Here is a 27,436-nt window from a genome sequence, read left to right as displayed (position 1 = left end):
AAACCAATCTGGGCTCTGATACCACTGATGGGTTTTAGCCATATGAACATTCCTATGTGCACATACAAACCATAATGCTTGGATCTAGGTTTCTCTAATTGAACATGCATTGAATCCAAGACTTCTAATAACAATTCTAGTATAATAACATAAGAAATCAGATTTAGATGATTACCTTGAATCACTTGGTTGAATCTTCTTGTCCTTGGAGCTTTAGAGTCATAAGTGTCACTCCTCTAATGGCTTAGAAAAACCAACTAGCAAGAGAATGATTATAGAGAGAGGAGAGAGGAGGAAGAAATCAGCCAGGGTTTCTTTTGAGACAAGAGTGCTGATTTCCCTTAACCCCTAGGGTCTATTTATACTAGTGAGGCTCCTAGGGTTTCATCCTTAAACCCTAATTGGATAACTTAAGCCCTAAGCAATCCAATACCCTAATGATAAGCCTTGGACTATTTCAAGGTCTATCCTAAGCCCCAAAACTGTCCCTCCATATCCATAAGGGATTATAGCCCAAAGTACAACTATCATACAATAGACAGTTTATGCCCCTTTATTCAATTAATATCTTTAAGTCACCAAATTAAATCCTAATTAATTTATGACTTATATTAATCAAATAATAATATTATTATTCCTTATATTATTCTCATAATATATCAATAATATTTCTTCTCTCATTATCAATCATCCTGTCAAGTTGCTATGGTGAAGGCAACCCAAAAAGGACCATGCACAACCGAGTCAAATACTTGCCTAATATAGTTGCAGCCTTAGACACTATATCAACACAGTTAACCACACACACTCCATTTACCAATGATATTTTACGATACACGCATTGCCAACAACAATGGTCCTATATTAGTGTGTCTGTTAACCACACACGCTCCATTAACGACCAATAAGGTGCAATATGCAATTTCATGGGTTAGCATCAAATTCACATTTATTCAAAAGAAACTAAGAATGGGATTTTATAAAAGGTTTAGTTACTTTATGTCATTATAATTTTAATGAGAGTGTAGTGTCGTATCCTACTCGTTCGGCTAACGACCCTCCACTTGTCAAGATTCCGGTGGGTAAGAATGGATACCTAAAGACGGTCATTTTATAGGTCGCTTTCTTAAACACCCCTTATAGACCAACTTCGTGAATGAGGCCTACTAACGGTAAAACTAACTTTTCTCTTATATATATATATATATATATATATATATATATATATATATATATATATATACATACATACATATATATATATATATATATATATATATAAATTAAACTTTTAATTTGATTAAATTAATTTTTTTATGAATTTATTAATTATCTTTTAATTAAACAATTAATTAAATTATTAATAACATCTATAAGGATGTACTTTAAACCTTTTAAAATACTACGGTTCCTAAATTTAAGATTTCAAAATTAAACTATTTAATTAAATTTTAAATTGTAAAACCATAGGCTGTATTTCTAAAACTATTCAAAAATTCTAGATCAAATTTTAAATAATTAAATTAATAAATTAATTTTATCTTTATCTTAAAATTTGACCAAATAAATTATCTTGATAAAGATATACAATTACCTTTCCCAAAAAAATAATTCAATTTTAACCAATAAAAACGAATTAAGGAAACTATCCTAATCAAATCAAGATACGAAAATCGACAAATTAGGGATCTGACAGGTCAACTCGTCGAGTTGGACCAACTTGTCGAGTCCCATGAGGAACTCGTCGAGTTCATTGAATAGATTGACGACTTTGTTCCCTCCTCCTATGGACAATTCACATATGCATCAAATTCAACTGAAAAACATCCTAGGCTCTGATACCACTGATCGATTTTGTGCATAACAACAACCTATGTGTTCATGCAAAACTAATTGCTTTGGATCTAAGTTTTTCACTATTTAAACATGCAAATTGAATACCAAAGAAAAACCCTAGATCTAGCATATATAAATCAAAATCTACATATATTAGGGTTTAGAATTTTACCTCACTTGTTATGTAGCAATAATAAAAACACCTTGAAGATCCTTTACTCTTGAAAGCTTAGTGCCTCAAATGTGACACCTCTAATGGCTTACAAACACCACTAGCAAGAAGATGTGAGGGGAGAGGTGGGAATAGCACCAAAATTCAGCTAGGGTTTACAAAACAAAGCATTAGCCGAATATCATAGACGGTGAGGTCTTTATATAGTTGTGGGCTGCTAGGGTTTTTCGGAGGAAACCCTAATTTCCTGCTTAAGGCTTAAGCAGCCTACGGACTCCTAATCTAGAAGCCTTGGACGAAATCTATAGGGCCTCCCTATATTTTTCATCCATTCCCATCTAAGGAGTCCAATAGCCTAGTTTCACAATTATCAATGATTTGTAAACAGTCCTTGTTCCTTTAATCAGTTTCTTCAATCCCAAAATTAATTCCAAATTAATATGTGATTAAATACTAATTAAATAACATGATTTATAATTAATATATTATTTTCATAATACTTTAATAAATTAATTTCTTATTCCAAATAACAAATTCAAAATTTCTCTCCAAAAGTCATTCCGTTGAGTTGCTAAAGTGAAGGCAACCCAAAAGAACCATGCTACTATCAGATTCAGTACATACCAATTATAGTTATGTTCTTAGACACCTAATCCAAGACCTTCAACCCCTAAGTACAATGAGGAAAACTCACATCCCCGACTAAAGAAATAGCCAAATAGGTCTATGTTCTGAATATCAACTCTACCGGTCACCTATTCACCAAATAGCAACCACTCTCAAATAAAACTCAAAATACCTATAATAACGTCAGCTCAAACTTTGTCAAAGTGAAAAAGTCAAAATTCAAGTCTGGTTAACACAGCCGAGTACGTTGGGCGAACTCAGTTGGTACGCTGGGCGTAGTCTTTCCTTGACGAAAAGATCGGTGGTTGAACGCTTAAGCGTTGAGTACCACTTGGTACGCCTAGCGTATGCACCTGGCCCATTTCCCTTCTCATTAAGAGCTTAATGTTTAAGTCCTTACATTCAAATTACAGATCTAGACCACAAATGTTGCCCTTAACCATAAAGTTTGCAACTTTATGGCATTGAATGGCCATTAAGTGCTAAATACGAAAAATCCTAACCTATTAACCCATAAAGATATCCAAAATCATGCATGGAAGGAAAAATAACAACCAAGGGCAAATTTTTATGCATCTAAACACTCCAAATCGTATGAAAGGACAACTTAAATGGATCGGAGTAGCTCATACTCATAATGCCAAAATAATGGGACCAAAATAATACAAACTTCATGGCCAAACTAAATCTAAGCATAGGTTCTTCATCATCGGAGCTTTTTACCTTCAAAGGGTGTCCAAAATTGATGTGATTCTGGATCCAAGATGCTCCATACATCTACGATGATCTCATCTTCTGTGTTCCTCCTTCATGTTCACCAAAACACACACACTAAGCTTAAAATGGGCAAAAAAGGATTAAGGTTTACAAAGGGGGTCAAAATGGAGTTGGAGGCTGATGAAGGGACGAGACTTGGGACTTAAGGATGCTTAAATAGGGCCAAAAACCTAAAAATTACGGTTTCAGATCCTGCCACGTATGCCCAATGTACCTGGGATTATGCCTAATGTATGTGGGGATGTACCATAATTACAAGAATGTCATTTGGTCTAATTTGCCACAATTCTCTTATCAATGGCTAAAAATGGAAATACCTCAACATCATGATGATACAACTAGTATAAAATACTTACACAAACAAAACATTTAAAAAATCCTACAAATAGCTACTCGTCATCATCGCTCTCCTCATTTCTGTAACATCCTAAAAATAATGACATAATATTTTTCGTTTTTAGATTAATAAATTGCTAATACACATCATTTACATAAAACCACGGTAATCAATATTTAGCAAAACATCATCAAATCAGAGTAAATCACATAATACGGAAACATATGGTGTGTGCTCTGTAGTCATCCCGAGCTCTTCCATTTGAAAACCAAAGTACCTAAAACATAAAATTGAAACCATAAGCACAAAGTTTAGTGAGTTCCCCAAGATACCTCATACTATACATACAAATAAACATGTAATAGGCCCTGCCCGACATCGGACCCCATCGACATTGGGCCCTACCCGACATTGAGCCCCTCTTGGTAATAGATCGGGCCCCGCCCAACAAATATATATATATATATATATATATATATATATATATATATATATATATATATATATATATATATATATATATATATATATATATATATATATATATGTCAAGTAAACATAAACACATTCAATAATCATAAAGATACTTAACATACAAGATGGTCATCGGGCCTTGCCCGGCACCGAGCCTCGCCCGATAAGCACATAAACACATAACACATGCAAGAGTCACGCATGCAGCTATCATACTAACATAGCATAAACATGGGCCGACATTGGTGTCTTCGACCAGCTAAACTTAGTGAGGAGATTCACCTCGATTTGTTGCTAATCAAATAAGACTTGGGTGTCGAACCGGAAACCCCACACTAACAACAAATAAATCACTATTAATAATTATGCCATAATCCATTATCTAAGGTTACAACTCCTAAGTCCCGACTCCTTAGGGTAAAAGACCATTTTACCCTTTCCTTAATGGGCCCAACCCAAATTTGGTCCAAGGCCCACTAATGGCCCAATAACACAACTCGACGCTCAAACCAAGCTAAGGCCCATGTAAAGTCCTGAGGCCTAACCAGATCCCAAACAGATACTTCATAGCCTAAAGAAACAACCCATCCCAACCGAAGCCCATTCCAAAAGAGTCCAAGACTAAAAGCCCACAAAAGCCCACTGATAAAACAAACGCTCCGTGTTCCCTGGTGGAGTGTTGGGCGTTCTTCGCCTGACCGAGGATCGGGGCCTTTACCCAAAAATTCACCCCTTGGTTCATAAAGTCAAAGACTTTAAGCTGTTGCATGGTTCAAAAAGGTCCAATCATGATTTCAGGCACCTAAACTTCATAAAGTGACCAATAACACAAGCATTGGAGGAATTAATGCATCATGACTCAAAATTTATATAAAATCCAACTCAGAAAAGGCAAGATCTACAATCCTAGGCTATTGGAGTGACCTAAACTCAAAAAGATCCTCAAAAGACCATAACATGCATACTTCAAGCCCTAACTTAGATCTTATGATAAAGAAGCATGAAGATGAGAAATTTATACCTTTAGTGGCTTGCAATTGTGATGAAGAATCTAGATCTAGAAGCTCAACTCAAACTAAGGATTGATTACCAGGTTTCTTCTTCTTCTGTAAAAGCCATAAATTTTTACGCCAAATTTAAACTTTTCAAGCATAAATAAAACTAGATAGTAACAATTTACAAAACATTTTTATCAATATCCATAAGAGTGTCCCAAAACAAGATCATAAGGATGAGGAGAAATACGGTTACACCTTTGCCTTGCCATGAACTCCTCCAGAAGTGCCTGAAATAATAAACTGCAAACTGTAAGCTCGAGGGCTTAGTGAATTACCCCCAAAATACTAATACCATGCTGAAATACCAAACCTGTAACCAAAAATCAACAACATGCATACTGGGCCATTGGCCTGATCGGACCGCCCTCCAGGGCCTACATCCTACTGAATCTACACCGAGCCTTAGGCATGACTGGACCACCACATGGGCCTACAATCTCCCCGGACCGCTCATAGGGTATGTTGGCCTTTAGCACAAAGCAGGACCACCTCAACCCAAATCAACAAGCAAATAACCATGTGCGCATACAAACATTTACCCGCATATACAAAACATCGAACATATCCATCTCATTGATTACCACACATAGCAATCTCTCATAACTAGCGCACTGACCTAGAAAGTGTTGGGTTTTGAGCATTCTAACACTCCTAAGTGTACATGCAACCCTAAATAACTTGGATCTATGTTTTCTCTATTATACATGAAAATAAGAACTTCCAAGGTATTATCCTAATCTAGCATACAAAACAATGACTATAGCAAGATAGAATACATACCTCTTTGATGTAGAAAGTCTTCATGAAGCTTGAGTGCCTAGTGCCCCAAGTATGACACCTCAAATGGAATCACAATCCTCAAAACACTTGGAATGATTTGAGAGAATTCTACACTCTTCAAAATCGGCTAGCCCTTTCTTCACTATCTCTAGTGGCCGATTTTTCCTCAATAATAAGATGCTTATATAGTTACACAATTAGGGTAAACTCTTAATTGTCATGGCTTTCCATTTCCTTGGATCCATGGGTACAAATACACCATGGAGCATCCATGGACCATCCTATGGGTTTTAGCCCAACTTGATTGTCCATGGAGCATTAGCCCACTATACAAGTATGGATGATTTACACAATCAACCCATATATTTAATTAGTCTTCTTTTGATCACTTAATTAATCCTAGATTAATTCTTGATCAATACTAATTAAATAATCTTATTATTCTTATTATTAATATACTAGAACTTATAATATATTAATAACCATAAGTGTCTTATTTCTCTCATTCAAGTGCATGATGGTATGCAACCCAAATGGACCATGCCGGGTCGGGTCAAGTCTTACCAAATATAGTTATGGACTTAGACATTAATCCAACAGTCTCCCACTTGGATAAGTCTAAAACTATTATTGCGTATGACTTCAGGAACCAACCGGCAATCGTAGCTCTCAAAAGCTACTGTCGAACTCTGACCTTGTCGATGAACTCTGACCTTTGTCAGTGACTTGTCCATTAGATAAGGGATCATATATTCCTCCATTCTAGATATCATATGAACTGAGACATGGATTATAATCATTCTCTCTGTCCATTTGTTGTTTCCCGATTTCCGATTTATGACGACTGACTAATTGAACAAATCAAATCAGTCCTGGCCCGGCCGAGCACTTCCATTTGTCATCATCAAATCATCGAGGGGCCCACAGATATCGCTTTTATCCCGAAGGTAAAAGGAACGGATAAACTTCGACACATATGGCTTGTTCTACTACTTGTTGAATCATACACAAAGGAACGTTTTATAGCACCGAGTTACCAAATGCGTTTCCGTGCTATCAATGTACTATCAACTCATAGTAACAACTCATATCTCTAGGTTTGAAGAATATAAGATATTATCGTCTCATGATCACTCGTGATAAAATCCATGAAGTGATTCCAATGAGCGCGGGTTGAATCCAATACTCAGAACTTATGAGCACTCATGATTGTTGTAGCCTTGTCCAACACCTTAGACCTCTACAACCCATCATGACAGTCTTAATTCATATCTACTTCCAACATATGACCGACTGTGGATGGTTTGAATAACTTAGTCATTCCGAAAGAATAACCCAGTTTATTCGGGAAGTCAAAACATGCAAAATGAAACACAATAATAATTGAATCCAATATGGTATCAACCCTTTGAACATAAATAAAACACCTTTTATTTATCACCATATGATTACACATTATTCATTGTATACTGTTTCAGCTATCAACTTTATTCTTGAATTTAAAACAATAGTTGTCCCATGCTCCAAGCATGTACACTATGTTTTCTTAAACACTAGTCATCCACACACCAAGTATGCATACTATGTTTGTCTATGATCTTTACTTTGTGAACTAGATCAATTGAACATAACTTCAATGATTCTCTTTTCACACTCCCAAATCCTTACCGCAAATGCAAGAATTCCAAATTCATGCCATTTATTGAAATCTGTTAGATTCTAAACTTATATGCATTGATCCTCTTGTAATGATTATGTACAAACTCATAAAGACTTGACAACAACCATTACAGAGTATTCCAAAGGAGATCAACTCCTTGGAAACATCCTTCTTGCATTAAGTTTCCTAATCTTAAACAGATTGAAAATTCTAACTTTGAACCATTTCCAGATTCCATTTTGAATATCACTTCTGAACAAGAGTTGCCTCCTTACAGATTATGTCAATATGGTCCTTCCAGAATTATCACTATACTTCCAATTGTCCTTGAGTAACCAATCTTTGGTAAACCTTAGATTGTCCTCGACAATTGTTTAATCCTTTTAGTCATATCCAGTTCTAAACCTTTTCCCTTCTTAATGCCCCAGGCATTTTTGAAAATTTTAGAACGGATGATTATAGCACATGTAATCGATCCTATATCCGAAGCATATGGGAAACGATTCATGATGTCTCACATAAAGACTAAACCAATCTTTTGCTATAACATTTCCATTTCAATTTGCCAAGTTCTCATAATTCAGATTATGAAAAGGGATGTCGTAATCATAATAGAATTTTAGAACGCAAATAATGGACCCATATACAGAATTTCCTTATGTTGAGCCATTCCTTATGTTGGGTTTTGAGCATTCTAACACTCCTAAGTGTACATGCAACCCTAATACCTTGGATCTATGTTTTCTCTATTATACATGCAAATAAGAACTTCCAAGGTATTATCCTAATCTAGCATACAAAACAATGAATGTAACAAGATAGAATACATACCTCTTGATGTAGAAAGTCTTCATGAAGCTTGAGTGCTTAGTGCCCCAAGTGTGACACCTCAAATGGAATCACAATCATCAAAACACTTAGAATGACTTGAGAGAATTCTACACTCACCAAAATCGGCTAGCCCTTTCTTCACACACACTAGTGGCCGATTTTTCCTCAATAATAAGATGCTTATATAGTTACACAATTAGGGTAAACTCTTAATTGTCATGGCTTTCCATTTCCTTGGATCCATGGGTACAAATACACCATGGAGCATCCATGGACCATCCTATGGGTTTTAGCCCAACTTGATTATCCATGGAGCATTAGCCCACTATACAAGTATGGATGATTTACACAATCAACCCAAATATTTAATTAGTCTTCTTTTGATCACTTAATTAATCCTAGATTAATTCTTGATCAATACTAATTAAATAATCTTATTATTCTTATTATTAATATACTAGAACTTATAATATATTAATAACCATAAGTGTCTTATTTCTCTCATTCAAGTGCATGATGGTATGCAACCCAAATGGACCATGCCGGGTCGGGTCAAGTCTTACCAAATATAGTTATGGACTTAGACATTAATCCAACAGTCTCCCACTTGGATAAGTCTAAAACTATTATTGCGTATGACTTCAGGAACCAACCGGCAATCGTAGCTCTCAAAAGCTTCTGTCGAACTCTGACCTTGTCAGTGACTTGTAACACTTCCTAAGTGTACATGCAACCCTAAATACCTTGGATCTATGTTTTCTCTATTATAAATGCAAATAAGAACTTCCAAGGTATTATCCTAATCTAGCATATAAAACAATGAATATAGTAGGACAGAATACATACCTTTTTGGTGTAGAAAGTCTTCATGAAGCTTGAGTGCCTAGTGCCCCAAGTGTGACACCTCAAATGGAATCACAATCATGAAAACACTTGGAATGACTTGAGAGAATTCTACACTCACCAAAATCCGCTAGCCCTTTCTTCACACACACTAGTGTCTCTCGTGGCCGATTTTGCCAAGAATAATATCTTTATATAGTGTTACAAGTAGGGCAAACCCTAATTGTCATGACTTTCCATTTCCTTGGATCCATGGGTTTAAATACACCATGGAGCATCCATGGACCATCCTATGGGTTTTAGCCCAACTTGATTATCCATGGAGCATTAGCCCACTATACAAGTATGGATGATTTACACAATCAACCCATATATTTAATTAGTCTTCTTTTGATCACTTAATTAATCCTAGATTAATTCTTGATCAATACTAATTAAATAATCTTATTATTCTTATTATTAATATACTAGAACTTATAATATATTAATAACCATAAGTGTCTTATTTCTCTCATCCAAGTGCATGATGGTATGCAACCCAAATGGACCATGCCGGGTCGGGTCAAGTCTTACCAAATATAGTTATGGACTTAGACATTAATCCAACAGTCTCCCACTTGGATAAGTCTAAAACTATTATTGCGTATGACTTCAAACCTAACTGGCAATCGTAGCTCTCAAAAGCTTCTGTCGTACTCTGACCTTGTAGATGAACTCTGACCTTTGTCAGTGACTTGTCCATTAGATAAGGGATCATATATTCCTCCATTCTAGATATCATATGGACTGAGACATCGATTATAATCATTCTCTCTGTCCATTTGTTGTTTCCCGATTTCTGATTTATGACAACTGACTAATTGAACAAATCAAATCAGTCCTGGCCAGGCCGAGCACTTCCATTTGTCATCATCAAATCATCGAGGGGCCCACAGATATTGCTTTTATCCCGAAGGTAAAAGGAACGGATAAACTTCGACTCATATGGCTTGTTCTACTACTTGTTGAATCATACACAAAGGCACGTTTTATAGCACCGAGTTACCAAATGTGTTTTCGTGCTATCAATGTACTATCAACTCATAGTAACAACTCATATCTCTAGGTTTGAAGAATATAAGATATTATCGTCTCATGATCATTCGTGATAAAATCCATGAAGTGATTCCAATGAGCGCGGGTTGAATCCAATACTCAGAACTTATGAGCACTCATGATTGTTGTAGCCTTGTCCAACACCTTAGACCTCTACAACCCATCATGACAGTCTTAATTCATATCTACTTCCAATATATGACCGAATGTGGATGGTTTGAATAACTTAGTCATTCTGGAAGAATAACCAAGTTTATTCGGGAAGTCAAAACATGCAAAGTGAAACACAATAATAATTGAATCCAATATGGTCTCAGAACTTATGAATATAAATAAAACACCTTTTATTGATCACCATATGATTACACATTATTCATTGTATACTGTTTCAGCTATCAACTTTATTCTTGAATTTAAAACAATAGTTGTCCCATGCTCCAAGCATGTACACTATGTTTTCTAAACACTAGTCATGCCATACACCAAGTATGCATACTATGTTTGTCTATGATCTTTACTTTGTGAACTAGATCAGTTGAACATTACTTCAATGATTCTCTTTTCACACTCCCAAATCCTTACTGCAAATGCAAGAATTCCAACTTCATGCCATTTACTGAAATCTGTTAGATTCTAAACTTATATGCATTGATCCTCTTGTAATTATTATGCACAAAGTCATAAATACTTGACAACAAACATTACAGAGCATTCCAAAGGAGATCAGTTCCTTGGAAATATCCTTCTTGCATTAAGTTTCCTTAATCTTACACAGATTGAAAAATTCTAACTTTGAAACATTTCCAGATTCCATTTTGACTATCACTTCTGAACAAGAGTTGCCTCCTTACAGACTATGTCAATATGGTCCTTCCAGAATTATCACTATACTTCCAATTGTCCTTGAGTAACCAATCTTTGGTAAACCTTAGATTGTCCTCGACAATTGTTTAATCCTTTTAGTCATATCCAGTTCTAAACCTTTTCCCTTCTTAATGCCCCAGGCATTTGGAAAATTTTAGAACGGATGATTATAGCACATGTAATCGATCCTATATCCGAAGCATATGGGACACGATTCATGATGTCTTACATAAAGACTAAACCAGTCTTTTGCTATAATATTTCCATTTCAATTTGCCAAGTTCTCATAATTCAGATTATGAAAAGGAATGCCGTAATCATAATCGAATTTTAGAACGCAAATAATGGACCCATATACAGAATTTCCTTATGTTGAGCCATTCCAACATGAAATTCATATATATCCTTGACTAAATGATTAAAACCTCACGATCTAAGCTTATAGATTTGAGATGAAGCATAATTTCTTCTCCCTTAATTATAGCGAAACAACTTTTTCCCAATTGAAACTTTTGTTTTCTATAATTAACATTGCTAGCTTGCAATACTTAAGATAATTATCATGCTCCCACTAACATGATGATTATTAGCATAACACTTATGCTCCCACTAGCTTTGACATGTACTCAGAAATCAGCTGACTTTCTTACCAAAGTTCAGATTTCTGATACTAGATTGTTTTGATAAGTCTTTATCAAAATCATACACCTTCCCTTAGATAGCACACTTGTGTGTCTAAACAATTATGAAGAGGTATGCCGTAATCATAATGGTTAGACCTTTTTGCCACTTCTCACAAGTCCATGTTAGTGTGCCGGTTAACCACACGCGCTCCACTAACGACTTTGAGAATGCAAATATCACAATTGCTATCTAGATAAAATCTACTTAGTGAAAGTGTTTCCTCACCATCATTTTCATGAATCGGAGAGAAACCTTATGACACTTAGATTTACTGGTGTATGTGTTCTTATCCATGTGAATGGTCAAAATCATAGTCACAAGGCAAGGATAATGACAAACCCAAACTCATATGGACTGAACTCAATCTTAATTTCTTGCCACCTGGCAGCTCAAGGGCCTGCCATTGCTTCCAAGTTGTTATGCAACAAACTGAGAACTCTAAGAACTCATATGCAAAGCCAACTTTAACTGGAATGGGCACAGATATGTCAACACGATAGGTTATAAACCTCAAGTCGTGTGCTAGTGAAGAACTTCAGGTTTTATTCTTGATTATTTCTTGAGACTTTCAAGACCTTTAAGACTCCCACTGTCCTCTTGACATATAAGACTCCCTTGTCAAACATCCAAGAGATAGTGCGGATTCTAATCAAGAAAAACACTTTACCCAATTGGCCTAAGTTGGTCAACAGTGGTATCAGAGCCACGGGTTGTTTTCTGTTATATTGATGCAAATATTTTATTTTCAAAGAAAGGAAAAAAAAAACCATGAAGTTTGTCAAATTTTAAGATAATTACTTGTTCTTGTGAAAAACTAATTATTTGTAAAATTTGAATAATTTGCTTTATGAGTTGAATTAGGTCAAATTTAATAAAAGATAAAATAATATGATTATTTTATTAGTTTTAAAAGTTTGATCTAAAGAGTTTTATTTTTTGAAACCTCCATAAGTTATGGATATGAAAAGGTTTTAAAAAAAAATTGATTCAAAGTTTTTTTGGAGTTACAAAATTTGGTGTTAATGTTTTAAAGGATTCCATAACTTAAGAATAAGTTATGGATCACCAAAAGTTTTTTGTGTTACCTTGTTTTATGAGTGAATTTAGTTTAATGAATAAAATTATGTGATAGTTGGTTTTAATCCAAATTAATCTAAGAATTGATTCTAAAATGTGTTTTTGTAACTTGTCCTCAAGTTATATGAAAAGTCACATTTAAGAATCATAAAACTCATAAAAATTGACAAAGGTTACAAAAATGAAGAGTCTAGTTCTAATTAAATGGTTTTATGACTCCATAACTTGTCCTCAAGTTATGGAGGACCAAGAGTCTCTTCATTTAATTAAATAAAAAAAAAAGGTGTAACCTTAATTAATTCCATAAGTTATAAAATAAAGAAAAGATAATTCTTTTATTAGTTTAAAGTCTTCCATAACTTGTCCTCAAGTTATGGAACTTGAAGAGTTTTTGGATTAAAACTACTTTAAACACATAAGTTATGGAATTAATTAGTTTTGAATAGTTTCAAAACTTGCCCTCAAGTTTTGGAATTTGTAAAGTTTTCACTTATGAATACTTTAATTCCAAGTTAGCCCTTAGAATTTTAAAAGTTAAAATTCAACCCTTATACTTTATAATATTATAAGTTGATAATATATATATGTATAAGAGTAAAGTCGGTCTTACCGCTAGTACGCCTCATTCACGAAGCCGGTCTATAAGGTGGGCATAAGGTTGTTGCCTATAAAATGGCAACTTAATGGGTGTCCACTCTCACCCACCGCTTGCTTGACTGGTGGAGGGTCGTTAGCCGAACGGGTTTGACAGGACTAGAATTCTCCCTTCATTAAAAGTATTAATGATAATACTAAGTAACTAAACTCTTAATAATACCCAATCTTAGTTACTTAGGAAAAATGTGAATAAGGTGCTAATCCATGAAATTACACTTTGCACTTTGTTTAAGTCGTTAGTGGAGCGTGTGTGGTTAACCGGCACACTAACTTGGACTTAACAAGGTAGGTAAAGGGTGACTTAATATTTATCATAGTGTCGATGGAGCGTGTGTGGTTAACCGGCACATCGATTGAGGGGTAATTTATTAAGGGTACCAAGTGATTTGCATGGTTACTTCACACCTTGTTTTGTGATCCTCGGCATCCCAGTCACAAAACCTGAAGGGCACACTCGAGATTGAAACATGCCTTTGAAAAGTTCAATGAATCTCAAAGATCTAGGAGTTTCAAAACCAATTAAAACCTAATTATACATTTCGTTTATCTTGGTGGAAATTGGTGAATCGTCATTCACCTACCTTCAAATATTCTATAGCTTGGATTACGGCATACCTCTTCTAAGTTATAAAATAGTTTGTTGGGTTCTAGCCTTAATATTTCATATTGGGTGTTATATTAAGGACTTTAAATCAACTATCTTGAATATCTCCCAAAAGATGTCTGGTTTAGACACCTATGATCTTCCCAAATCTCTTGAAACAAGGTTTCCTAATGAAGATGATGTCCCATGGATATCATACTTCTTTCTCCTCCTCCAATTATTCTCCCTAACCCACAAGTTCTTGAAAAGTTTAAGGTCACTCAAGCCCTATTGGCAAGGCAAGGTCTAGGTGTGATCACATCTTGGAGATGTAGTCACATATTGACAAGCCGGGAGAGTTGGGTGTCAAAGTCTTGAGAAAGTTGGTGGTTCAATCACTTTCTAAGTCACATAGTGAGTTCCGTTGGGACACCTATGAAACAGACTATGACAAGACCCTTAATGATCTTATCTATTTGCTAAGATCAACTTCCTAAAACTTTATGGACATTGATAATGATGACATTGGTTATCCAGTAAAGCATTCTCTTCCCAGTGGATAGGGATCGGCCATAGTCAACTCGGTTGACCAAATGGTAAAGAGAAAAGCTAAGTCTGTGATAGTCCCGTGTACCATTATCAAAGGGTCCATATGTTTATATTGCCAAAGGAAGGGGCATTGGTTGCGAAGCTGCCAAATTTACCTAAGGATGTTAAAGTCAATAAGTTTGACTCTACTTCAGGTAAAGTCCACTATCTAACTCTGTTAAGTTTCTATTCTGAGATTCTTGATACATGATGTGACTGGGTCACATGGTGATGTTTAAGAATCAAAGAAAAGTGAAGAAACTTAAAGAAAGAATATGCTGAATCTGATCGCGTAGATGGATTTCTATCGCGTAGCTTGAAAAATCGGATTCGTGAGCTACTTCTCAGGAGTTATGAGATATTGCTTAGGAATAGATAACAACAAGTTTTCATATGGATTGTAAGGATAAGTTTTTCCGCAAAGTTTTAAAATAAAAAGAAAATTTTTGATTTTATTTATTTTAAAATATCCTTACAATGGCATTTGGAAAGAAAATTGTTGCTTATAAGATTCCATTAACAGCAAGAGTGGAAACATGAAATTGATTCTTTCATTTGTGGTAATGTCTAAATTTACCAAATAAGGAAAGATTCTCATCACCCAAGTTTCAAGTGGACCGGAACTTGGAATCATGCAAGTTGTATAGCATGATGAATGAGAACTTTCAAGTTTTGGAAAAATTAAGACTAATTACTTGTTCACATGGATGTGTGAGTCAAGTAAAGGACTAAGGGATCGAGTACACATTCTTGTGCACTGATTAAGTGTGACAACCCTATTTTTCCCAAAAAGCATTGTAAACACTCGAAAGCTAAAAACAACGAAATTAACCTCGAAAATAAAGTGTTCAAGTATCTAAGTTGGGATGCATCGAATATTAGATATCATGCCAAGGTTTCCAAAAACATAAAGAACGCTCAAAACCGGGTTATATTGAAGAAATTATAACCACTCGTATATTTACGACGCGACGTTAAAACATTATTTGACGTAAAAAGTAGAATCTCAACAAAATGCATTTTTAAGCCTTAAGTATCTAAACAAAAGTCGTAGATCTCGTTGAAAGGTGAACGTACATAAAAAGATCGCCCAAATTGGACCTCGTATGAAGAAGTTACGAATTTTCAAAGTTTCGTAACAGTAGTAGAGGGCTAAAAACTCGGATTGAAGATCGAGTGTTATTTAGCTAACGCAACCTACACGAAAGTTGAAGATCTCCTCAGTAGTAATAAAACAATAAAAAGACAAACGAAAACCGACGTCGAATAAAGAACCTATGAATTTTTAACGAACTTTAGGAGGCCCGGCCTATAAAAAAATATATATCATTAAAAATAAAGTCAAAACTAGCCGACGGAGTCAAAAGGAAAGTTGTAGAGCATAATCTCACCTACGCGTGGATATAAAGAACGCGAAAAACGGAGCTCGTACGCAAAAGTTACGGAATTTAGAAGTCGGAAGCAGGGATTACGCCCCGCGTACTCTGGGAGTACGCCCCGCGTACTAGACCCAGAGTCGAGTCCCATCGGCCCGCCCAAGCTACGCTTAGCTAGCCAGGAGTCGTAAGCCATGACGCCATATTACGCCCAGCGTAACTACGTACGCGCTGCGTACGTGAGTACGCCCCGCGTACTCCAAAATTACGCCCCGCGTACGAGGCAATTCCAGCCTATAAATAGAAAGGTTCAGCTTCGAGTTTTTGCACACTTTCACAACTTCTCAGTCATTCTCCCATAACCACTAAGTTCCAGAGACCATTTTTCTCACCTCGGTTTCCGCACTCGAGCCCCCGACGGAAGATTTACGCTGCAGAGATCCCCGAAGAGCCCGACGATGCAACCATCCGCGGACGAAGTTCTGCTCAACCCTAGCCTCTCTCTTCGAAACGAGTGAGTTCATACCCCTACTTTTCAATTCTTTTCACGTTTTAGGGGGGGGGGGGGAAATACAAGTACATTACAAATCAAAGTATTATTTTTTATAGAGTGTTGATACAAAAATAACTTTATGTTTTAAAGGGATATTATATCACCAAGTTGTTATTACCAAATGGGAACATACTTTTGACAAACTATAATGAGCATAGTATTCAAGTGATTCATACATTTTACATATACATCTCGACAAATGAAATGCTTTCAAAAGAAGTACAGTCTTTTATCATCGTAAATCTGTTTATACCTAGTAATGTGAGACAGCTTCACGTACGTTCGAGTATGCATTATTAAGTCCTGTATTATATACCATAATCCCTTGTAGGGGGAGCGTGATACTTGTGTATAGATCTATACGGGATTGACAATCCCACACCTAAGCTGTTAGCTACAGCTAGGCCGGCAGGCCTGGGGTGACAAATGTCATAACAGTTCCAACGCCTGAAGAACGTTGTTACAGGCCATCATTGTCAATAGCATAGTTATAAAACTCACATAAAAGTATAAAAACAAGTTAGATTTACGAGATTCATACATACATTTCAGTTTTCCATTTTATTGTTAATACAAATGTTATCACTATTATTCAAGCATGGAAAACACTAATGCACACCAACACGGGAAACTTTTCAAATCATCTATAGAAAATATTGGATTTTCTGAAAACCTCGTTCATCGATTTACTATCAAAAAGGACATACTTTTCAATGCAAAACACTTATGAACTCACCAACTTAATTGTTGACACTTTTTCGAAACCACTTGTATTTCTCAGGGAATCAGTAATACAGGTAACTACCAGCTTTTGGAGAAGGAAACACTAAAGATGTTTTATTATTGAACATTTATCATCTCATTGTAATATTCTTTTGCTATTATGTATAACGCAACAACATACGTTTTCATTATATATGTGATGGTTGTGTTACTTTCTTTACAATATTCAATGGTTGTGATACTACGTGAAGTCATCCACCCCCGAATGTTTCCGCCATTCTGGTTTGGGGGTGTGACAGATTGGTATCAGAGCATTGTTTATAGTGAACTAAGTATATCAAACCACATACGATATACAAACTATAAATGCAAAGGGGACCAAAAACCCTCTGATGAAACATTTTCATGAACAAAATACTTTCTTTTAAAGATATACATTTTTACAAGCATGCATAAATTTCGTATCATAACAAGTTTTACTAAAAAGTATTACGGCAAGTTACGACACTACGATTGAGCCTCGGGGTATGTAATCATGTCGAGAATAAATATAGCCTGATCAACTATACTTATCCTGGATTTGACCAACGTACGTCGAGGAATGGTCGTAGTGGACAACAAGCCAAAAACTTACCAAATACAAAATTGTTCTAGTTTCGCCAAGTCGAAATAGTATAGAAGTATTATTAAAAATAGTTGTACAATAAAAATTATAGTTAAAAATAATAAGTCGCTAAATAGAAATTTCTTTTCTTATAACGTTCTCATACATCTATCCTAGTACAGACAAATGGCCGGGTTCCATTTACCAGGAGATCCCTACTACCCAAACCAAGGCAACGGCGGTTGGATAGAAGAAGACCCGGAGGAAGACCCAGAGGAAATCGAAGAAGAGGTCGAGGAAGAATTCGAAGTCGAAGTCGGAGAGGAGTTCGAAGTCGACGAAGAGATCGTGGAGATTTCTAGCGGGACAGACTCCGAGCCAGAAGTGTACGACCCTCCCATCCCTCATCCTCCCGTAATCAGACCAGATCAACCGGGACCCATCCCCATCTGGGGAAGCCACCTCTACTACTGGAGCCGCCAACAAGGTGTACGCCCTCCATTCGGCATGTGTCGGGATTTTTACAACGTCAGTGGGGGAGGCTCAGCAGATCGAGCACTTCCTGTCGTCGTGAATGCTATAGCTAACCAGAACTACTAGGCGGACCAACAAGCAGCCAGAGTTCGTGAAATCAATGCTGCTACCCAAGGTAACGCCGCTGACATCCGCCGTTTGGAAGGACTACATGAAAATACCCAAATCTACACGGGAACACTTCAGAACCAAATGATAGTGGCTCTGGCAGAAATAAGAGGGATGAAGGAACAACAAGCAGATCTCGAGAGGCGACTGATGGGAGTCAAACGGTCGGATGCCGAGTCTAGCTCCAAACGCCGCAAGTAGAGCTTGTTCGATGCCCAACAATTTTGTTATAGATTAGGATTTCGGATAAAAGTTTTTTTTTCCCTTAATTTCCCTGTTGTATCCGTAATCGGAGATCCCTAGGAGGATCAAATTTTCCCAAACAAGATATGCAATGTAACACACCTCAGGTGTGACCTATATGTATAAATATAAAGTATTTCTTATTATATACCTCTCAGAAATTTCGAGTTTTAAATTTCTATGCCTACCTTGAAACCATAAACTAAAGTCAAAACAAATTACAAGATGCAACTAACACACGATTGTCAAAACATTAGAAACTTATAGTATTCATTCTTATTTTTCTCTACCAGAACATGCCTCCTCGTAGATCAACACGCAGAAACTCAACTTCAACACCACCTCCACCACCTCCTCCAATTATGGACACCGTTATGTTCCAGACTGCTGTAACCGCTGCTGTAAATGCAGCAATGGCTCAAATGAGCAACAACGGATCGGGGGGAGGAACAAACAGTTTTACAAATGGCCAAGGTCAAAGCCGTTCAGGGGTATGCACTTACAAAGACTTCACCAACGGAAAACCTATTCCCTTTTGCGGGACTGGGGGAGTATTGGCTCTATCTCAATGGATAGAGAAAACAGAAGTTGTATTCGAAATCTGTGCATGTCCTGAAGAAAGCAAAGTAAAGTTCGCCGCTTTTACTTTCTCTGAACGCGCCCTGACATGGTGGAACGACCACGTCCAGACACTAACCCTGGTGGTGGCAAACTCCATGGGTTGGGAAAACCTGAAAAGAATGCTCCTTCGAGAATACTGCCCAAGAGGCGAGATTCAGAAGCTTGAACAGGAACTGTGGAACCTCTCGATGGTAGGATCGGACATAGCTGGTTACACCAACAGGTTCAGTGACTTAATAACACTTTGCCCAGGAATGTTAACCCTGGAGAGCCAGAAGGTTGAGAGATACATTTGGGGACTATCACCCCAACTTCGAGGAAGTGTGCTAGCTTCCAGACCCTTGACTTTCGCCAGCGCCAAGGAACTAGCGCAATCTCTTGTTGATCATGGTGTCTTTCAAGGAGTCGCGGCGATTATGGCTGAACCAACCAAAGGGAACAGCAACAATGAAATCAATGCCAACAACAACAACAAGAAGAAATTTTGGAACAAAAGGAAGGGGCAAACTTCACAAGAACCTGCAAAGAAACAAATGGTTGCGGTTTATGCTGTTACTACCCCCACCACAACTCCTGCTACCTCTGCACCAACAAAACCATATGCAGGGATTCTGCCCAAGTGCAGCAAGTGCAACTACCATCACCATGGTATTTGTCGCGAGATGCACTGCAAGAACTGTGACAGGAAAGGGCACACAGCCCGTTTCTGTAAAGCACCGGCACGACCAATTACTCAGGTTCCTGGAACTGGGGTAAGCCGGGCATGTTATGGGTGCGGAGAGACTGGACACTTCAGGAGGGATTGTCCCAAGGAAAGGAATATTAGCGGTGTGGGGAGAGTGCTGGCAGTAGGACAGAGAGAAGCAATAGCGGACCCCACGGTGGTTACGGGTACGTTTCTACTCAACAACACTTATGCATGCATACTTTTTGACTGCGGTGCGGAGAGAAGTTTTGTGAGTCATAAATTCAAACACCTACTTAATCAAGAACCCCAACCACTCAATAAAATATTCACTGTAGAAATGGCAAACGGTAAAACAGAACACGCAAACGATTTATACGTAGGGTGCATACTAAATTTAAACGAGCACTTGTTTCAAGTCGATCTTATGCCCATTTCCATAAGAAGTTTCGATGTCATCATCGGTATGGACTGGTTGAGCCTTCACCATGCCGATATCCTTTGCCACGAAAGGGCTGTTCGCTTAAATCTGCCAAACGGTGAAACTCTTGTCATTTATGGCGACAAACCTAGTTCAAGTTTACAAATCATTTCCTGTATTAAAGCACAAAAGTATCTTCGTAAGGAATATCATGCCTTTCTAGCCCACGTAGTAGACAAGAAACGAGAATCGAAAAACATTAAAGATATTCCGGAAGTCTGCAACTTCCCGGATATTTTCCCAGAAGATCTTCCAGGAATCCCACCGGAACGTCAAGTCGAGTTCAGAATCGACTTAATCCCCGGGGCTACCCCTGTAGCAAAGTCGCCGTACCGTTTAGCTCCAGCCGAGATGCAGGAACTATCCAGTCAATTAAACGAGCTGCTAAGCAAGGGATTCATCAGACCAAGTTTCTCACCATGGGGAGCGCCAGTCCTATTTGTGAAGAAGAAGGACGGATCCTTTCGCATGTGCATCGATTATCGGGAGCTAAACAAACTCACAATCAAGAACCGATATCCCTTACCGCGCATAGACGATCTATTCGACCAACTGCAGGGGGCAAGCTACTTCTCAAAGATCGATCTAAGGTCTGGTTATCACCAACTACGAGTACTGGAAGGAGACATCCCCAAAACGGCTTTCCGAACACGTTATGGTCACTACGAATTTGTGGTAATGCCCTTCGGATTGACGAATGCTCCAGCAGTGTTCATGGACTTGATGAACCGAGTATGTCGTCCCTTCCTGGACAAGTTCGTGATCGTGTTCATAGATGATATACTCATCTATTCAAGAAGCCAGGAAGAACACAGCAAACACCTCCGCCAAGTATTGGAAACATTAAGGGCAGAGAAACTTTACGCAAAATTTTCCAAATGTGAATTTTGGATTCGGGAAGTGGATTTCCTAGGACATGTTGTAAGCAAAGAAGGAATACACGTGGACCCCTCCAAAATAAAGGCAATAGATAGTTGGACTACTCCAAGAACCCCTACAGAAATCCGGCAATTTTTGGGACTCGCCGGGTATTACCGAAGATTCATACCGAACTTTTCAAAGATTGCCAAGCCACTTACCACCCTAACCCAGAAGAATGTGACCTTCGACTGGGGAGAAAAACAAGACAGTGCATTTCAGACACTAAAGCGAGCCTTATGTAGTGCGCCCATCCTAACCTTGCCAGAAGGAACGGAGGACTTCGTGGTCTATTGTGATGCTTCAAACCAAGGACTTGGGTGTGTCTTAATGCAAAGAGGGAAGGTCATCGCCTACGCCTCAAGACAACTAAAGACGCACGAAGTGAACTACACAACGCATGATCTTGAGCTAGGAGCAGTCGTCTTCGCTCTGAAGATATGGAGACACTATCTCTACGGCACAAAATGTACCATCTTCACTGATCATAAAAGCCTCCAACATATCCTCAACCAGAAGGAACTCAACATGAGACAGAGGCGATGGGTAGAACTACTAAGTGATTACGAGTGCGAAATCCGATATCACCCCGGAAAGGCTAATGTAGTGGCTGATGCACTCAGTCGGAAGGAGTACTCAGGTCGCCGAGTGAAATCCCTAACTATGACAATCCATTCACACCTGTTCACGCAAATCAAGGAAGCCCAAATAGAAGCCTTGAAATCCGAAAATGTGACAGGAGAAGCCCTAAGAGGAATGGATAAGAACCTTGAGACCAAGAACAACGGAATTCGTTATTTCATGGATCGAATTTGGATACCGAAGTTTGGTGGATTCAGAGAAATCGTTATGGACGAAGCCCATAAAACACGATACTCCATACATCCCGGCTTCGATAAGATGTATCTCGATCTCAAGAAATTGTACTGGTGGCAAAACATGAAAGCCGAAATTGCTACCTACGTAAGCAAATGTCTGACATGTGCCAAAGTCAAGGTGGAATATCAGAAGCCCTCGGGTTTATTACAACAACCAGAAATACCCGAATGGAAGTGGGAGCGGATAACCATGGATTTCATAACAAAGTTGCCCAAGACAACAAGCGGACTCGACACCATTTGGGTAATTGTCGACAGGTTAACTAAGTCAGCACATTTCCTACCGATCAAAGAGACGGATAAATTGGAGAAGTTAACAAGAACATACCTCAGAGAAATTGTACGACTGCATGGTGTGCCCATATCCATTATCTCGGACCGAGATAGTAGATTCACCTCAAGGTTCTGGCAGTCGCTACAAAAAGCTTTGGGGACAAGACTAGACATGAGTACCGCTTATCACCCACAAACCGACGGCCAGAGTGAGAGAACTATACAAACCCTAGAAGACATGCTGAGAGCTTGCGTAATCGACTTTGGCAAAGCATGGGACACACATCTACCATTGGTCGAGTTCTCGTACAACAATAGCTACCACACCAGCATCAAGGCTGCCCCGTTCGAAGCCCTTTATGGCCGCAAATGCAGGTCACCTTTGTGCTGGGCCGAAGTGGGGGACACGCAACTAGCAAAAGGACAAGCAACTGACAACACGCTCACTGGACCAGAAATCATAAGGGAGACTACGGAGAAAATTGTTCAAATCCGAGAACGTCTAAAAGCATCAAGAGATAGACAAAAGAGTTACGCAGATAAGAGACGCAAACCCTTGGAATTCCAAGTTGGAGACCATGTCCTACTCAAAGTCTCACCTTGGAAAGGCTTAATACGCTTCGGAAAACGTGGAAAACTGAACCCTAGATACATCGGACCATTCGAGATCCTTGCCAGGATCGGTCCAGTGGCTTACAAACTTAGACTACCTCAGGAACTCCATAACGTACACCCTACCTTTCACGTATCAAATCTAAAGAAGTGCTTATCCGACGAGACCCTTGTCGTCCCTCTAGACGAAATTGCAATAAATGAAAACCTTCAATTTGTGGAGGAACCAGTAGAGATCATGGATCGGGAAATCAAAAGGACTAAACAAAGCCGCATACCCATTGTAAAGGTCCGCTGGAACGCCAAGCGAGGACCTGAATACACCTGGGAACGCGAAGATCAGATGAAACAAAAGTACCCGCATCTTTTTCCTAAAACTGTAAACTCTATCTTAGATTAAATTTCGGGACGAAATTCCCTTAACAGGGGGATGATGTGACAACCCTATTTTTCCCAAAAAGCATTGTAAACACTCGAAAGCTAAAAACAACGAAATTAACCTCGAAAATAAAGTGTTCAAGTATCTAAGTTGGGATGCATCGAATATTAGATATCATGCCAAGGTTTCCAAAAACATAAAGAACGCTCAAAACCGGGTTATATTGAAGAAATTATAACCACTCGTATATTTACGACGCGACGTTAAAACATTATTTGACGTAAAAAGTAGAATCTCAATAAAATGCATTTTTAAGCCTTAAGTATCTAAACAAAAGTCGTAGATCTCGTTGAAAGGTGAACGTACATAAAAAGATCGCCCAAATTGGACCTCGTATGAAGAAGTTACGAATTTTCAAAGTTTCGTAACAGTAGTAGAGGGCTAAAAACTCGGATTGAAGATCGAGTGTTATTTAGCTAACGCAACCTACACGAAAGTTGAAGATCTCCTCAGTAGTAATAAAACAATAAAAAGACAAACGAAAACCGACGTCGAATAAAGAACCTATGAATTTTTAACGAACTTTAGGAGGCCCGGCCTATAAAAAAATATATATCATTAAAAATAAAGTCAAAACTAGCCGACGGAGTCTAAAGGAAAGTTGTAGAGCATAATCTCACCTACGCGTGGATATAAAGAACGCGAAAAACGGAGCTCGTACGCAAAAGTTACGGAATTTAGAAGTCGGAAGCAGGGATTACGCCCCGCGTACTCTGGGAGTACGCCCCGCGTACTAGACCCAGAGTCGAGTCCCATCGGCCCGCCCAAGCTACGCTTAGCTAGCCAGGAGTCGTAAGCCATGACGCCATATTACGCCCAGCGTAACTACGTACGTGCTGCGTACGTGAGTACGCCCCGCGTACTCCAAAATTACGCCCTGCGTACGAGGCAATTCCAGCCTATAAATAGAAAGGTTCAGCTTCGAGTTTTTGCACACTTTCACAACTTCTCAGTCATTCTCCCATAACCACTAAGTTCCAGAGACCATTTTTCTCACCTCGGTTTCCGCACTCGAGCCCCCGACGGAAGATTTACGCTGCAGAGATCCCCGAAGAGCCCGACGACGCAACCATCCGCGGACGAAGTTCTGCTCAACCCTAGCCTCTCTCTTCGAAACGAGTGAGTTCATACCCCTACTTTTCAATTCTTTTCACGTTTTAGGGGGGGGGGGAAATAGAAGTACATTACAAATCAAAGTATTATTTTTATAGAGTGTTGATACAAAAATAACTTTATGTTTTAAAGGGATATTATATCACCAAGTTGTTATTACCAAATGGGAACATACTTTTGACAAACTATAATGAGCATAGTATTCAAGTGATTCATACATTTTACATATACATCTCGACAAATGAAATGCTTTCAAAAGAAGTACAGTCTTTTATCATCGTAAATCTGTTTATACCTAGTAATGTGAGACAGCTTCACGTACGTTCGAGTATGCATTATTAAGTCCTGTATTATATACCATAATCCCTTGTAGGGGGAGCGTGATACTTGTGTATAGATCTATACAGGATTGACAATCCCACACCTAAGCTGTTAGCTACAGCTAGGCCGGCAGGCCTGGGGTGACAAATGTCATAACAGTTCCAACGCCTGAAGAACGTTGTTACAGGCCATCATTGTCAATAGCATGGTTATAAAACTCACATAAAAGTATAAAAACAAGTTAGATTTACGAGATTCATACATACATTTCAGTTTTCCATTTTATTGTTAATACAAATGTTATCACTATTATTCAAGCATGGAAAACACTAATGCACACCAACACGGGAAACTTTTCAAATCATCTATAGAAAATATTGGATTTTCTGAAAACCTCGTTCATCGATTTACTATCAAAAAGGACATACTTTTCAATGCAAAACACTTATGAACTCACCAACTTAATTGTTGACACTTTTTCGAAACCACTTGTATTTCTCAGGGAATCAGTAATACAGGTAACTACCAGCTTTTGGAGAAGGAAACACTAAAGATGTTTTATTATTGAACATTTATCATCTCATTGTAATATTCTTTTGCTATTATGTATAACGCAACAACATACGTTTTCATTATATATGTGATGGTTGTGTTACTTTCTTTACAATATTCAATGGTTGTGATACTACGTGAAGTCATCCACCCCCGAATGTTTCCGCCATTCTGGTTTGGGGGTGTGACATTAAGTCCACCACAAAAGATCGATAAGAAGAATCAAATTAGGCAGAAGGATAAAAGTTTCTCAAATCTGAAAAGATGGGAGAGTACTTTAGTATCAGTTTTGTGATCATCTTAATGATTAAGAAACCATATCACAATTAGTTCTCTAAGGAAATCTTAGTGCATTCTTATGACTAAGAAGAGGAACTTGAATTGTTGAAGTGGTTAAATCAAGAAGATGAGTCATACTTCGTTCCAATACAAGTCTTAGAGTCATACTCCAAGATTGTAACTTGAGTGATATGTCTCAAAAGAAGGTTTAAAACACTTGTCAAATGTAAGAGTAAAAGTTTTTCTACTCTTGTACATTTGAAATTGGTAAGCTGTGATGTTTTGGATAAAACAAAGACCAACTTAGGCCAATTGTGTGAAGTGTTTGTCTTGATTAGAATCCACACTATCTCTTGGATATTTGACAAGGGAGTCTTATAGGTCAAGAGGACAGTGGGAGTCTTAAAGGTCTTGAAAGTCTCAAGAACTAATCAAGAGTAAAACCTGAAGTTCTTCACTAGCACACGACTTGAGGCTTATAACCTATCGTGTTGACATATATGTGCGCATTCCAGTTAAAGTTGGCTTTACATATGAGTTCTTAGAGTTCTCAATTTGTTGCACAACAACTTGGAAGCAATGGTAGGCCCTTGAGCTGCCAGGTGGCAAGAAGTGAAGATTGAGTTCAATCCATATGGTTTTGGATTTGTCATTATCTTTGTCTTATGATTATGATTTTGACAGTTCATATGGGTAGGAACTCATACACCATTAAATCTAAGTGTCATAAGGTTTCTCTCCGATTCATGAAAATGATGGTGAGGAAACACTTTCACTAAGTAGATTTTAGCTAGATAGCAATTGTGATATTTGCATTCTCAAAGTCGTTAGTGGAGCGCGTGTGGTTAACCGGCACACTAACCTGGACTTGTGAGAAGTGGCAAAAAAGGTCAAACCATTATGATTACGGCATACCTCTTCATAATTGTTTAGACACACAAGTGTGCTATCTAAGGGAAGGTGTATGATTTTGATAAAGTTTTATCAAAACAATCTAGCATCAGAAATCTGAACTTTGGTAAGAAAGTCAATGAAGTATTGATTTCTAGAAGTCCAGCTGATTTCTGAGCACATGTCAAAGCTAGTGGGAGCATAAGTGTTATGCTAATAATCGTCATGTTAGTGGGAGCATGATAATTATGATAAGTATTGCAAGTTAGCAATGTTAATTATAGAAAAC

The sequence above is a fragment of the Lactuca sativa genome, chromosome 8 (genome assembly GCF_002870075.4).
Source record: "Lactuca sativa cultivar Salinas chromosome 8, Lsat_Salinas_v11, whole genome shotgun sequence".
Taxonomy (NCBI): domain Eukaryota; kingdom Viridiplantae; phylum Streptophyta; class Magnoliopsida; order Asterales; family Asteraceae; genus Lactuca; species Lactuca sativa.
Note: the sequence above shows the minus strand (reverse complement) of the source record.